The sequence below is a fragment of the Taurulus bubalis genome (genome assembly GCF_910589615.1).
Source record: "Taurulus bubalis genome assembly, chromosome: 15".
NCBI classification, from domain to species: Eukaryota; Metazoa; Chordata; class Actinopteri; order Perciformes; family Cottidae; genus Taurulus; species Taurulus bubalis.
The window spans coordinates 5,838,607-5,854,462 of record NC_136603.1 but is presented as its reverse complement, the minus strand read 5'-3'; positions in this window follow the sequence as shown (position 1 = coordinate 5,854,462).

Here is a 15,856-nt window from a genome sequence, read left to right as displayed (position 1 = left end):
AAGAGGGAACAAGTCTTTCTTTTAGTTTCTATCACAGACATACTGTTGCACTTTTTAATCTAACGTTAAATTAATAAAAAATGACACAAACTCTCTGTAATCTCAAACCGACAGATTTGTTTTCGTGATTTCGGATTAAATAATTGATCCAATGATTTGAGAAGAGAGACCTTCATCTGCAGTGACTGACAATATCACACACACACACACACACACACACACACACACACACAAAGCATTGTTATTCAAACTATTATCCCAAGTGTGTCAATAAAGTGATTGCACGCTCGCTGAAGAGGAAGCACGTGTTGATCTGTGTAATGGGAAGATGAAATCCTAACGCGTGAGAGTGTGAGTGGAGAAGATCAGTCACAATAATCATATCGGGGACGGATTAAAGCAACAAATAGGCAGAAACAGGCTTCCAAAGACCACATGAGTCTCCATTTTAATCTTTTACGCACTCGTCCCTCCCTGCATTCTAACACGAGCTCCGTCGGGAGCGTAATGGGGCTTTTGACAGGATACATTCACGGCTTGGAGAAGATTCTTGTGAAATTTCTCAATGATTCATGGAGAGCAGCCCATTCTATAATTTAAGGGGTTTGAGGTTGTGAATGTGAAACGCCTGCTGTGAAACAAGAGGAGACTTATTTCTACCCAGAGCAGCTGTGATTAAAAAATATACATTGAAAATGGCATTGAGCATTTGAGAAAGAATGTGAACCGCAAGCCAGAGAGATAAAATGGGGGCTGTGGATTCTTATTGCTAAATCCTAAATATCTATGATGCTTCACTGAGGAATTTGGGGTGAAAGATGCAGAAAGGCTCCTGGACAACATATGTCTGCTTTGACCAAACCTTATAAACAGAAGGGATGGAGAACGTCAGCCATGAGACAGCTCTGCATAATAATAATAATAATATATTATGGAGCTTAAGCCACGCCCCCTCTGCTAACAGCCGGATCCTCCAGCATCCATGTCCTCCCTGATGGTTTCTTTCAGCCTGAAACATGCTCTTCAGGGTTGTATTTAGGGAAATTGAAGACCTCATCAACAGGTATTATTTTGTATTCACAATTAAACAACAACAGATCCCATGAGCAGAGGTGCAGCCGTGTTATCCAGTCTCAGTGGGCTCCTTCAACCTCGTAGCACACAACTAAAAACATGCATTTACTTGTTTTAATATCACATTTAAGGAAAAAATCACACAACAAATTCTTGAATTTGGGTTTACCCAGAGGGAGATTATTACAGAGCAATGTGTCCCTTCAGGACAAAAGGCATCTCTTCTGACAGACATCTCAACAGTGCGGTATTAGTCATGTGTTAAAGAGCTAACGCGTAATGTCGCAAATCTCTCTTCAGTGTAAATTGCTTCAAAGAGCTCAGTGTCTAACACCCATGAGAAGATAGACGGAGGGAAGTGCGGCTTGATTCACCAGCAAGCTCACAACTGTAATGTCAGACAGCTTTACAATGTTAAACTGTTCCAAAACAGACAGCTAATTGATGCAGTCATTTACTTTTTGAAAGGGTTTTGTTGAAGGATTTTCCCCCTCAAATTACTGTCTCTCATTCCTCTCTTGCTTTTCTCTATTGTAGCTTGAATTCAGTAAAAAAAAAAAAAAAAAGTGATTGCCTGAAAGTCGTCTGACAAACTATTGATGTCCGACCTCCAGCTCTCAGAGATGGAGATGGAGGAGGGTTCCCACAACGCTCCAAATCAACTGTCCAAACACCACCGATAAAGATGTAAGCTGATAACGAAAACATTTAGATGACATCATACTTTCTCCAGGCTCGTTCAGGGCCCTCCCCCACATTTGGGTCCCTTGGTGGTTGGCCTCACCACGACTGCCCTGCCCATGAGGCTTTATGCAGCACGCCGAGGACAAAGAGTCACGCGATGTGTTGCTGTCACGTTACTTCACTTTATTTAAAGCTCTTCCACAGAGTCACATTGTGGCTCGCGTCGTGAATCTAGTGTCACCGAAGCATCGTTCCTTTTATTAGGATTCTGGTTCCAGCTTCTCAAATGTGAGGATGTGCTCTGTTATATTATAATACACTGAATATCGGAATTTTGGATTGTTGGTCTGGACAAAACAAGACATTTGAAGATGTGATTTTGGGAAATGGATGGCATTTCTATAATTTCTAAAATGTTCTAACATTTCACATACTAACAATTAATAAAATAGTAATATTAATAAAGATTACTATAACTATTAAGGAAAACAATACTTTATTGTAGCCCCAGTGTCATAATGGGTTTCCCACATTGTAATGACGTAATTTGCTTCTCGTATTAAATACTCTACAAGCATTTAGTCGTCATCAATAATGCACCGACTGAATGAGATCACACCTCTTAGCGGCCTCACCCTGGAGGATGTGGAGGGTTTCAGATTTCCTCCTCTACAGACCTGCTGATGTCACCAGCTCACGGTCAGTCATATCAAACACTGGACTGCAGAGGGTTTGTTTAGTTGTCTAATGCGGAGAATAAGTGTATAAATCCACTGATTTAAAGAGCTGTAAAAACAAAGATTTGTCCCATTCAAGGACCACACATTGAGAAAAATACTTGGAAAGCAAGTATCGCAAAAAAAGAAGAAGAAATCTTTAGTTAAATTCAGGTTTTATGGCAAAATAAGACTCGGCAACGTGTAGAGGAAAGCTCTAAAAGCTACTTGTCCGTCAAACAATGCAAAGCAGCGTTCGAAAAAAAATCTGGTTGGGTAATTTAATCGTTCTGCGTGAATTGAATTACCAGCAGCTTGAAAGCGAGCAGACACTTCACACTGAACACAACAGCTGACATTCTCATTTCTTCATCCTAAACGCTTTTAACAGGCACATCAAAAAATCACCATTTAAACTAATCCATATGTTCTGCTGCCCAAAGGGCTGTGACCGTTTTACTGCCTGGAATGTAATGCAGCTCCAGCTCGCTGCTGCTCTCTGCACACATTCAAGTTCACACTTTCTGCAGCAATGTTTCCAGGAAGTAGTCGCAGCCACAACTCAATGCAGATTCCTGCAGACACCAACAGTAACCTGGCTTCCAAAGTGATGGTAAATAAACAGATTTTGAGCTAAATGTTCCATATTTTGACATATAAAATGTGTTATGGCTAATGTTGTCTCTTTTGTGCAACTTTCTATCTCTCATTTGGTCTTTTGAAAGAGCAAACCTAAGTCTGGCCTCACTCTTCAGACCACTTTAACTTGGACCGGAGCCACACGATATTCTCTTGTGTAATCCTGAGAGAGCAAAGGGACATTTTACCTCCAAGGGAAAGTGGCATCGCTGCTGTTTGAAACAGCCGGATGACCAAGACACATGGACTCACTCAGCTGGACAAAAGCAAAAGGTTATAACAACACTAAAACACGCCGTTACAGGGAGTCGGACTCTGGATGGCGGCGACCTTTTCATGACCTCCTTCATGCATTTGTGCTTAAAAGCGCAGAGTTGATTTCCGTCACTTTTTAACCTTGCTTTTATTCTCTTTTTAATTCTCTTCTCGTTAATTAGCCCGCACAGCTTAGCGTGTGATATCGATGTCAGCGGGTTCAGAGACAGATTAGCTGCTCATGTTATTAAATTCCTAATGAGAGTTCACAGAAGAGACCCTGAGACGCGACAAGGACACTTCCACGAATGACTTGAACATCAAGTCCAACACATCAAAGAATTTAACGCCGTCATGTAAATCTGCTCGACCTTTTAGCTTTACCGTCGGAAGGTAATGCACTATAATTTGTGTATAAAACAAGTAATCAACATATTCATGAGTCAGAAGGGTACCATCGTTTAAAAAGTCCCAACCAGTGGAAATGGTGATACCAGAAGACAACAATGCCTTATTTTCCACCTAACTTATGTTGTTTTTTTAACCTGAAACCACAATATTTTCCTTAAACTTAACAAAGTAGTTTTTTCCCCTTAAACTAAACAAAGCTTTTTTTTTAGCCTAAACTTAAAAAAGTATTGCAAATGTTCTCGGGATGTCGCTAAAAGCATTTATTTAAAAAGGAAGAGAGAAATTCCCTCATGACAGTGACAAGTTCAAAAACATGAGAGATGGTTTGTTATTTCATTTTTTGGAACAGCTTGGATGCAGGCGACTTTTTATTCTTCATGTAATGCAGAGCTATTCAGTTGAATAGAAGTCCAAGAGAGGATAATAGAAAGGTAAATAAAAAGAAACATAGAAATAGACTTTCACCCAAGGAGATCTTACTTTTGTCACGTAACTTTTGAAAAGCATGAATGTATCTTTCTTTGTCTGCCTCGTGTGGACTCTGTCACTCTTTATAAGTCAGTTGATGCGGACGGGTTCACACTGGAGTGTACAGACTGGAGCGAGGGCCTCTGAGCTTTGGGATCAGCCACAAAGGACCAATGACCGAGTGTTGTATTTGACGAGTTCAGAGAGGGAACGGGTTTGGCGATAACTTACAATTATGCAATTATGCAAGATTTCAAACGACAGGAAACAAACCAGGTATGGTTTTCATGAAACAAAAATGAATCCGGCTACAAACTCAAAACCTCCACACACATTTTTGCCTTCTTGCCGTCTGTCTTTGTGTGTCGTGTGAATGGATCCCTATGGATCGGGGAGGGCAGTCATGACATTCCTATATCCCTGAAACAGCCCAACAGCCACAGGCAGCTGGACGGGAACCAGCTGACCGGTTGCTATGTGAACGCCTTTCTTTGCTTTCATCCCAAAACAATTGATGGTGACCGACTCGGTGGCCCTTTAATCCACCTCTCCTTTCACAACGTGACCTCAGATCTTTGTTCAGGCTGCAGAGTCCCGTTAGCTGCTCTTTACTGCCACCAGACAGTATTTCTCACTGATTAGAGAATACTGCGGCTTTGGATCGTGTGTTTGATAAATTACATCCACAAGCAACATATTCCGTTAAATAAAAAGGCCTTTCGGTGCTCAAATGCACTAAAACATCTCTCATGGTTTGGCTTCTCTGGTCAAAGTATTCTCTGGTCTCACACATGACATGTAAATAATTTACTGATGTGGTTCTTCAAGACCTTTTGATTCAATTTGGACGTAATGGCTCAAGTTGTTGTACTTGAAAGAGTCATTTCCTGTATTGACTGTCGCCACGGCACTAGCATCCCTGCACAGCCTGTTGCTCCACCTGGACACCACATGGTAGTTGTGTACACATTTGAGTTGACACAGAGTTAACAAAACTATAAGGCAGCTATGATTCAGTAAGTAAACGCTTTAATTAGCACAATGCTACAAGCTAATGTGTGTAGTTAGCATGTGTAGTGTGTGCTCTTGATATCTGATGGGACTGTGTGTAGCGGGATGATGCTGCAGACAAAGTTGAGCCAGGATACTTTTCTTTTTGCTGAAATTCCTTACAATTCTTTTCTTGTGTTTGGTTTCTTTTTCTCTTGAAAAGGAGCTTCCATTCATGGACGCCACGGGGCCGGCAGGGTGCAGGAAGCAGTGCCTTTTAATATGGAAAAACATGCAAACCATTAATTGTGTGTGAGAGAGAGAGAGAGAGAGAGAGACCCTTTCCTCCAGCGTTACAGCCCAAAAAAAGATGCCGCCCTCCCTTCTCAGTCCTCTTCCTCAGGCTAACACTCGGTTTATGATCATGGCAATACGCCAAGTGACCACACGCAGAACCGAAAACCCGTCGTGGTTATGCAGCGAGGAAGTACCCCGCCCTCCCTGTGACCCTCCCCCATCTCTCCACCGGGAGGTGATAATGACTTCTTGATATCATCGGCGAGGTGTGAAGCTTGGAAATCACACGTTTCGGTGGTTTAATGTTTTTTTTTTTTTTTCTTCTCCTCTTTCTCGTGCCGGCTTCCTCTTTCCACATGCTGCACGTTGCCGTGGCAACGGCCTAAACTGTCAGCATAAAGACAAAGACTCAAATGAGATTAGGTGGGAGGGGGGGGGGGGGGCAGATATGAAGATGAAATATGAATATTTTGCTGCATGGAAAGAGAGTTTTCTGATCCTTCTTGTTTAGTAAAGACTCCCCATTTGCACCTCAGCGGGGTGGAAATATGTCTACCTTGACCACCTGCTGCCCAGTATATTAATATTTTCTTGCTTCATACAATGGTATGCAAGCCGTTACAGCACACCTTTGAGGCAGAAGCCTTTGAGTACAAAGACATATTGGGAAGTAGCGTGACTTTGATATAGTGCAAAAGGAAGCAGGTTGGGGTGGATGGCTTTGTATATAAAGTGAGGAACCGCTGAGGAGTCTTTAAACGAATGATCCTCAACCAAAAGTCAAGGTTGTTTTTGCATTTTAACCACGAAGACAGCGTTCCCATAGCTGCATGATGCCCGAGGGGCTCACATATAGTACTCGTACAGCTGGCGTTCACACTGAAAATAGCACTACGCTAAGAAAACACTAGCGTCTGCGTTGGTGTTAGTGTGAAGCTTCATGTCATTTAATCGTATCCGACGGAGCGCTGCAGCAAATGGAACTTACTTGTCTGTGGAAGCGGGTCAAAGGATTCAGTAAAAGAAAGGTTACAAGTGAACTTTCACTTCATCTTTTATCACCGATATCTTTGAAATGAACAAATCACAGAAGGCACCGTCACTGTGGAAGTTTCAGGGTTCAGCATGACTATGTGTTTTGTATTCATTAACAACAATAAGAACCAATAAAGTCTTGCAGCTATCGTGTGTGTTCTGATGTGTACATAAAGCACCGGATATTGATCATGAAGTCAAACAAACATGATTACTGAACAGCTGGACCTGCACACACACTCTGTCAGACTTTAATCTCCTCAAATCAACCAGAGCTTTAACCAGAGATGTGCCTGGGCAGAACATTCATGAGTCACTTTTTGGACGAGTCATCGTTGCTATAACCAGCCAAGTCTGCAGCCAAGTCTCCAGCTTCCTCCAGCGAGGCCAATATCAAGATTTTCCATCCACAGACAGACTGACCGGACAACTGACTCGCCGTGAGACCAAACAAAGCTTGAGTTGTCTCCTCGTCTCAGCAGCTGACCCGTGGGTCTGGATCAGAAACACAGCTCTTATGAAAGCTTCGCCTCCACAGTTTGTCACTCTGGTGTCTGCTTGCGTAACTGCTTTTGAAGTTCTTGGGTCCTGAAGGGAAAAAGACGTAAAGGCTTTCTAAGAAAGGTCACAAGGTCAGAAAAACATTTCATGAGTACGATTTATTCTTAAATGAGCCAAAAGTTTGATGTCATTCTATATTTGTAATCTGTCCTTTCTATTTACAACGCATGGTCTCGGAGCCATGACAGTCTGCTCCGAATCTCACGGCAGTCCAACTAATAGGTGTTGAATTTACCCAGGTGCATGCTGGTCCTGTACTTGCCTACTCTTATATATAGCTCCAGGCGCCCACAGCGTTTAACCCAATTCATAAACAAAGGAACAAACCAAAAAACGAAGTACACCTAGACAACAATAAATAATTAAACTAAACAAAAAACTATCAAAAGAAAAAGCTATCCTAAATAAGCAAACATCTTGAATAATTAAACAATACTACTTCAATGAATAAAATAACTAAATACTTACATCAAATAAATAGCTGTCAACGGCGTCGATGACAATATAAAGACTCCGACAGCAGAAACAGCTGGTAGGTCATGTGAGTTACATCTTTGCTCAGTCAGATCTTTTTTTTGTCAAAAGCGAAACCAAATCCCATTTAGGGCACCAACAACGCAAAAAAATTGAAGAGGTTTTATTGAAATTTGAAGTTTCCATCCAGCTTTTTTAATGATGTTCTACAAAATGTGCATAACGTATACGTTGATTGAAACACAGGGCCGTGTTATATATATATATACATATATATATATATATATATGTATATATATATATATATACAGTATATACAATAGTGTGATGAAGGAGGATGGCCTTATTCACACAGAAGAAGTGTGACAGCTGAGCCTGTTAGTACAACCTCTTCACGGCTTTCATCTTCTCAAATTCAATGTATACATTTCTTTATGTATTTCCTCTTGCAGGCAGAAGACTTGCGGCATGAAGTCTCCTTTCAGCATGAAAGAAGAGCGGTCTGTACTAATAAAAGAGCCATCGCATGTTGAAACACGTGTTTAATTTGTTCAACTCTTTGGAACCCGACATGGTGTTGAAGGTTTTGATTTAGTTTCATCACCAGATGAGATGTTGTTAACAAGCCTTTCTTCTGGTGTTTAAGCCTTCATGTTGTTTAATGAAATTAAGTTCAAAACAGCCCCGTTCATTTGACTTATAATAGATTCCAGCTCCGCTCGTTGCATGAAAACACCAGAGGGCTGCTGATCAGATGAAACTGCAACCGCACCGGCTCTTCTTGCCGCGTTTCATTAAGTCAATTACGAGCCGCTGACATTTCAGGGATTTCACGAGACGATCTTTTTTTTTTTTTTTTTTAAAAACATGAAAAGCGTTCTGGGGCTTATTAGTGCAAATCATTAATTAGTCCAAACACTCTGTAGTTAATGTTCAAACGCCCCGCAGGAACACGGGAGATCTTGTTTGCTCTCCGGTCCTCAACGCTGAACTCACAATCTGGAGAAACATTTAACGGTTAATGTTCAGCGCTCCTTCGTAGAGACCGAAACGCAAACGCGAGGGGCTGTTGGTGAGCAGTAAAAGTCGGGTTTGTGTTTACTCTGCCAGTGTTCTCTGACCTTTGACCTCCATCCCCCCCATCAGCTAATAGGCTGCACTCTTCAGCACAACAGTGAACTCCTGCCATGTTTTTATTCCACACAGTGAACTTTGACTGGTAGTCAGAGAGCTCTGATGGTTGGGGACAAATATTTTTGATGTCTTTTCACAAGGAAATGTATATAATTATTCTATTGGCTTTAGGTCACATGGCCAAACCCTCTCAGTACTGTGACAAATACACCAACCATTCGATCATATATGTGGACATCTCTAATAAAGGCTTCATGATATTTTTTTTATTTTAGACTTTTTATTTTTAAAATACGAATATCTCAATGTCGAATGGAAGCGAACAGCACACCAAAACGTACAAAAGTGAAACACTCTCCGTAACTTGACCAGCGCCATAATTCTCATTTTATTTAAATTCAGCAAAACCCAAAACCCCAAAAGCCCCACAGTGGATAAAACAAGACTAAAAGACGCCTGTTGGTTTCAGCGATTATCGCAGGTTTACCAGAGTTTAATTTGAGGATCTGACCGCTGAGTCAATGAGAGGATTGTGACAGGAACGTCTTTGTTGAGTGATTTTCCACATGTCAGGCAGTTACAGAATGTGAAACGTCGCTGTCAGGTCCACTCACCATCACATGTCACTACAGCAAACAGAAGAGCCTCAGAAACAGGAACACGGTGTATTTTAGACTATATTTTGAGTAACAGATGAAGAAATAGTCGAGTGGAATTACAGGGGGGGGGGGGGGGGAGAAGAAGATCCTCGTGAGAAAGACGACAGCTACATGCTGATGTGAAATTACACAGTTTACTCCAACTGTGAACTCTTGTGAGAAGTCAAGAGAGTTCAAGCAAACCAGAGATCTGAACAGGAAAGCGAGCCAAAGACACTTAAACTTAAGAGCTTTTAAAAAGCAGGTGAAAACACATGTTTTTGACAGTGCTCTAAAAGTCGCATTTCACCGCCAAGAAGGGTGTTGGTTTAAGATTTGAGGGTAGAATTGGGGTCTCTGAAGTTCCTAAAAGCAAAGCAATCTGCAGGCTTTGTCAAGGAGAGGAAGGTCATTAGCAGAACGGACCTCCTGTTGTAAAGCCCACACCTGCAAAGGTAACGGATCAAAGTGTTTTAATAACTGGGGTACAGGACCAGGTGTGCCAAAAACAGGCAGTAAACCCATTAGGCTGAGAGAGGCCCCCGTAAACACACTGGGAGGTTGTGTGTGTTTTCATGCATGTCAGTGACCTGGTTGATGTCGGCTGTCTCTTTATTCCTAAAACCATTTCATGTTTAAGAGGCCAGGTTTCAATCCAGTGGTTCGGCAAATTTTTGAAGTTGTAGTTTGGCTCATTTGACAACATTTTGTATTTGTGCACTTTCTCTTACGAAAGTCCAGCAACGCGTGTCAGTTTCCGCACACAGTCTTTTCAAAATAAACTTCCGTCTTCTCAGTTAAGTTTAGGCATCAAAACTACTTAGGTTTAGGAAAAGGTCGTGGTTTGGGTTAAAAATAACAACGGAAATGGTGTCACTTTAGTGCGGAGGTTTCATGACAGATACATCAACATTGGTTTCTACCAATTTTTGATCGTCTGCTAATCACAGTGCATATACCTTTTCGAAGGTTTAGCTACGAACGCTGTGTGATAACAGCCTGTCTGACCACATTGTGGCGCTGCAAACAGAGATTTGATGTGCATGTCAACAGATCCGGCTAAATGTGATTTGTATTTCACAAATAGGTTGTTTGTTCTTCCTCAACGTGATGAATTGAAGCCGCGGCAGTACAGCGGTGAGACCGACATTTGTCTGATTAATCCTGGTCCAAAGCTCTGAAAGTCCAAGTTAATGTCCAAAAAGACTGAATCAATGTCTAAAACAGATACAGATTCAAAATGTCTTTTTCTATTATTATAGCAGATTTAGAGGATTATGGAGCCTTAGAGGAGATCTGAGCTCAGTGTTTTGTTTTTAGGAGAATGGAAGTCAGAGCAGCAGATTGCTCAGCAGCCACCGTCATAAAACCAATATGATTAACTGCAGTCACAGTCAGAGACGTCTCTCCTCACTCTGAACACGATACACTACAATACAGTCCTTTAGCTACACCGTTCTTTAATTCGGCTGTCCGTATACAGTGATTCTCGTTGTTCTTTTTCATTCTACAGCCTTGTTTTGCAGATAATGTTCGAGGCTTTGTGAGTGCACTCAGTAGGCTGCTAGCTAGGCTGTAGGCTGCAAGCTAGGCTGTAGGCTGCTAGCTAGGCTGTAGGCTGCTAGCTAGGCTGTAGGCTGCTAGCGTATACTAGGCTAGCAGTTTAGTATACGGACCACGTTAGCTGGTAAAGTTTAGCTGGCTAGCCAACAATCCGCTTAGATAATATTTAGCTCACGATAAAGTGAGCAAGTTGCTTTGTAACTTTGAAAAAAGCAAGCTAGCCAATTTACCTGCCAGATCAGTCATGGGAGAACATTTTTTTGGAGTTACTAGAGACAATATTTTTGCTACGTGAGCTACACACGGTTAGAAGCTGAAGAGAAGGCACTCTTAAGCGTACACAATCGTCACATCCTTTGAATTTCAACTGCAAACTGGGAAAACCTCAAATAAAAGTGTTTCTTGCACATAGCCTGTTATTTGGGGGTTTTGATAGGCAGAGTACTTTATTAATCCAAATTAGAATTGCACTCTTGCAGTAGTGTTCCTCCATTGATGAACCCTGTATGACTACAGAATTATTGATGGATAAATTCAACAAACCACCCTATGTGTTTGGCTCTGAAGATGCACAGAGATGCACAGAGCAGATCCCTTTCTTGACATTCCTAGTATAGACGTGTGCCGGTGAATGGGAAATAAGAAGGAAAAACTCTAATCTGTGAAGCAACAACTAGTTTGGCATTCTTTTTGTAAATCAAAGCAGAAGTGAGTTAGTTCCCGGCTTAAACAAAAATGAAAAAAAAACACAGAACAAACACAGATAACAAAAGATAATGCAGCCGTAGGAGGACAGAAATAAGAAGAGAGACACACCGAGACGGTGAGTGGGAGGAGGCTCAGAGAGCGAACAAAAACTGGGGCAACAAAAAGTCTGCTGCATTTCCATCTGAAAGACGTTACCCCTGCATGAAGGAAGCCTTTTCGGTCCGTCTGCTGGGCAGGGAAGCTGGGAGGTCCCTCCCTGCTGCTCCACTTTGCCTTCATCTGCTCCACTCTGACTTCCAGATAACCCCGACTCTCCTCGGCACACTCCAGCATCAAACTCCCCACCTCAAAGCCGAGGTAACTTATTCATATACCAACACAAAATGAATCTCCCAGTCATCCTCTTTGGTCTCTGGAGGAGCAGAGGAAAGGATTAATAATGACTGAGCCAGAGACCTCGCATCAACAAACATCTGTTACATACGAGACAATATTTTGGTGCAATTCACCAGAATTAAACATTAAAGAAAAGAGATTTTACCCCAAATTCAAACTAAGCACGATTCACCAGTATGTGGCACTTTGTCCATCATCAGCATCATGATACAGACGGACATGAGGCCTCTACTGGGAAAGGCTTTACATCTTAATCCAAAGTGGCATCTGCACTTCCTCCTCCTCTGCTTCAGTCTGAAGGTCGACTATAAGGAACCTTTTAGGAACTCTGAAATGTTTCCTGTGTTTCCACCACAGAAACCTGCTTGCTGTTGGGGGACGTTTCCCGATGGCCCAAAAAAACATCTTTCATTCAGACTGACAGGAGCTCCCAATAGGTCAATAAGACAGTGAGTGGTCAAGACAAACAACATGTGCTACAACAACCCCTCCTTCTTTCTGGAGGAAAGTTAAAAGGTTCAGTTGCATCAGCATTCAAAGTGTTTCAATGAAATCGCCACAGAATATATACTTAAATAGATCAGGAAGTGACATTGAGATGGGAGAGAAAAAGATCAGAGAGAAAAACAGCATAAAATAAATACAATAGATGCAAAAAAAATAATACCAATGGAAAGGACACAAAATCTAAAATAGCAAGATTTTAATACATACATAATTAGTGGGTTTTCTCATGGGGGTACATGTTTTTTTACTTAAATTATATTTTGGTGTGCTTTGAAGAAGTGCTAAAAGGGATTTTTATTCCCTGATTTCATTCTAGAGTTTAGTCCAAGTTGCTTCTGCTTCAGTTGAACACCTGATTGTGTTCATCCGGCTGCTCCGTGTGTTTAGACCGCCGCTCTCAGCCGTGGTCGGTTTGACTCTTACCTGTGGCATGTGTTGTCTGGGTGTCGCTGCATTCTTGTCCGTGTACCTGATTGCCTGCAGTCTCTTTGATTAAATCACTGTTGAGCTTCAAATTTGGGTCAGGAACAAAACTGTCTCCACTGGGTCAAAATGCACGTATTTTCAAATAAATTAAAAGGGCCTTCAAATATAGATAGGCAACTATATTGCATGAATACATTTGCTTTAAATAATACATAAAAAAGTGTATTGTGGTCATTAAAACGTGACCATGCATGTGTTCTTTGGTCCTGCAGATGATGGATGTCCGCTGGCAGCCGCACTGAGCTGCTGCTTGATTATGCAGAATCTGACAGGCCTCTTTTGTCATCCCATGAAATGCATAATTCAGCTACATTTTACTAAGCAGGAAGCAAGAAGAAAGGATTGTCCTTTCCTCAGTGCGCGTGTGTGTGTGTGTGTGTGTGTGTGTGTGTGTGTGTGTGTGTGTGTGTGTGTGTGTGTGTGTGTGTGTGTGTGTGTGTGTGTGTCTAGAGGAAGACAAGTCCCGGTGCCAAGATGAATGGTCTGGACTTTTATCGTCGGTGGCTGGAGGAACCTGTGTGTCCCTGAAGGCCTCGTTCTCCTTATAGAGGCATGTTTCTACGCTCAGACTAAACTGCAGCAGCGGGGCGACACATTCTTCAGTCTGCAGCCGAGCACAGGGGGAATAAACCAACACAGAACAATGTGTAAAAGACCTTACTGTCTTAAGTAGTACATTCAACAACCTTCAGATGGACCCAAGTACCCAAGAATACCTTTAGTTAGCCACTATATGTGTCAATATCTGATATTTAAAATAATCCAAGTGGAAATGCATGTAGTATTTAGTTTATAGTATTTGTGACTCTGAGATGATATTGATTTGCAAGTGTGGTTATTGTAGGAAGACAAATATAATTAGTTGTCAGTGAACATTTAGCAATTTAGCAGACGCCACGGTATTTAACAGTGCAGTTTCCTCATTATGTTGATGACAAAAAACGTCCATTTAGAACGTTTTGCTGTTTGTTAATGTATTTTTCAGTAACAGAGTTGGTATGAGTGAGAGAGCGATGGCAATAGCTGGTTTTCATTCATGTATTTTTACGTGTATTTTGAAGTGTGGAAACGACAAACATGTCATAAAACTTCCTCTATTGCTCAAACTAGTTTTTATGCTTGCTTTGAGTTTTTTTTCTTCCTTTTCCTTTATCGAAAAAGAGTTGATGCACTAAATGGGAACTGGAAAAGCCTTTGCAGAATTACTGAACATTTAACCCACATGACTGTTCCCATTGTCACCGTCTCCCAGGTATATATATATATATATATATATATATATATATATATATATATATATATATATATATATATATATATATATTGTCTTCGTCTCTGAACAGCATGAAACATGACCAATGTCAGCTGACACGAAAGTACAATTTAAACTCTCTTTGCTGCCGGATTACAGCTGTTTATAAAGCGTTAGCCTTCACCGGCAACTTCTGACGAAACTCCACCGCCTAGTTTATTCGCTCCAAATCATCTGATGGTAATGCACCTAATTAGCATTCCTTTTTTTGTGTTGATTCGAAAGTTTACTTAAAATTAGCTTGACAATTGAATGGCAAACACGGCTAATGACGGCCCGTGGTGGAAAGCAACACTTAGTTTTTTAGCTGTTTTCCCCCTGCGTGAGCGGTTCCATTTGTTTGTGTTAATCGGTGGCTGGTTGCTAGCGAGCTAATTCTTCGCCTGGCTGTGGCAGATAAACATCTCCAGGTGCATCACCTCCATCCTCTGCGCTAAAGTCAGGCTGAATATATGGTGAGCAAAATAAAACAGCAAGATGTAACCATAGAGACCATCTATTTAAGATGGACCCTTTGACGCAGATTTGTCTCTCTGGTCCGATCAAGTTGACTTTTGTCCACACTGTCTTGCTCTCCCGCTGTTGGAGGATGACGGAGGAGATCTGGCACTGCCGCCGCTGTACATTGTTGAGAGAACAGTGAGACGTACATGCAGTACATGCAACGGGGACGAGGCAGAACAACAAGAGCCTGACCTATATATGCCAGGGACACCCGAACAATGCGCAGCTTATCAACCCTCTGAACACAGAATAACAGCTGCAGGAGCAAGAAAGAGCTGATCCACCAGGGACAGCAGCTCGGCGAGATAAATGTCCTCCTCAGTTTATTTCTCAGCATGTTTGGTGAAGCCAGAATGTGGAGTAATTGAGTGCATGTACTCTGTTCAAACCCACTTTAGAGGCTTTGGTTTGCTTTTAATCCGTGTTGGAGACGGTCTTTTACTCGTCATAGAAGGACAGTTCTGTTTTTTTACTCCACAACATTTATCTGACAGCTGGAGTCACTGGTTCCTTTAGTGTATCCATCGTTTACGTTCATCTTCTAGGCCGAGTCACAAAATCTGGTCCGGTCGAATCAGGAGAAGACATCCACCCAGCCCAATCATCCTGATACAAGATGATCAAATATGGCTAATATCATCATTACACCTGATCTTTTTTGCCTTTATTTTTATTTTTTTCTCCCTTCCATTCTTTCTTTTCTTTCTGTTTCTTACAAAATTCAGTCTAAAAGCATGAAAAGTTTAATTTGCCATTAAGATGGATGAAGAGGGTTTTTACACCAATGCGATGAAAGAACTGAGGTAGTAAAAGGTGCTATTTCATTTAACCAGCAGCCTCTAAAAAGGACGTTCCCATACCACGAAACTGCATTGGCATCTAAACTTAATGAAGTTCTTGTAGCTTTTTTATTTTCTCTCAATTTACAACATTAACCACCTTTTTTAAAACTGCGAGCGTCATCTCATTTCCCTTGAAACTTCATTAAGGGAGCAATTCACTTG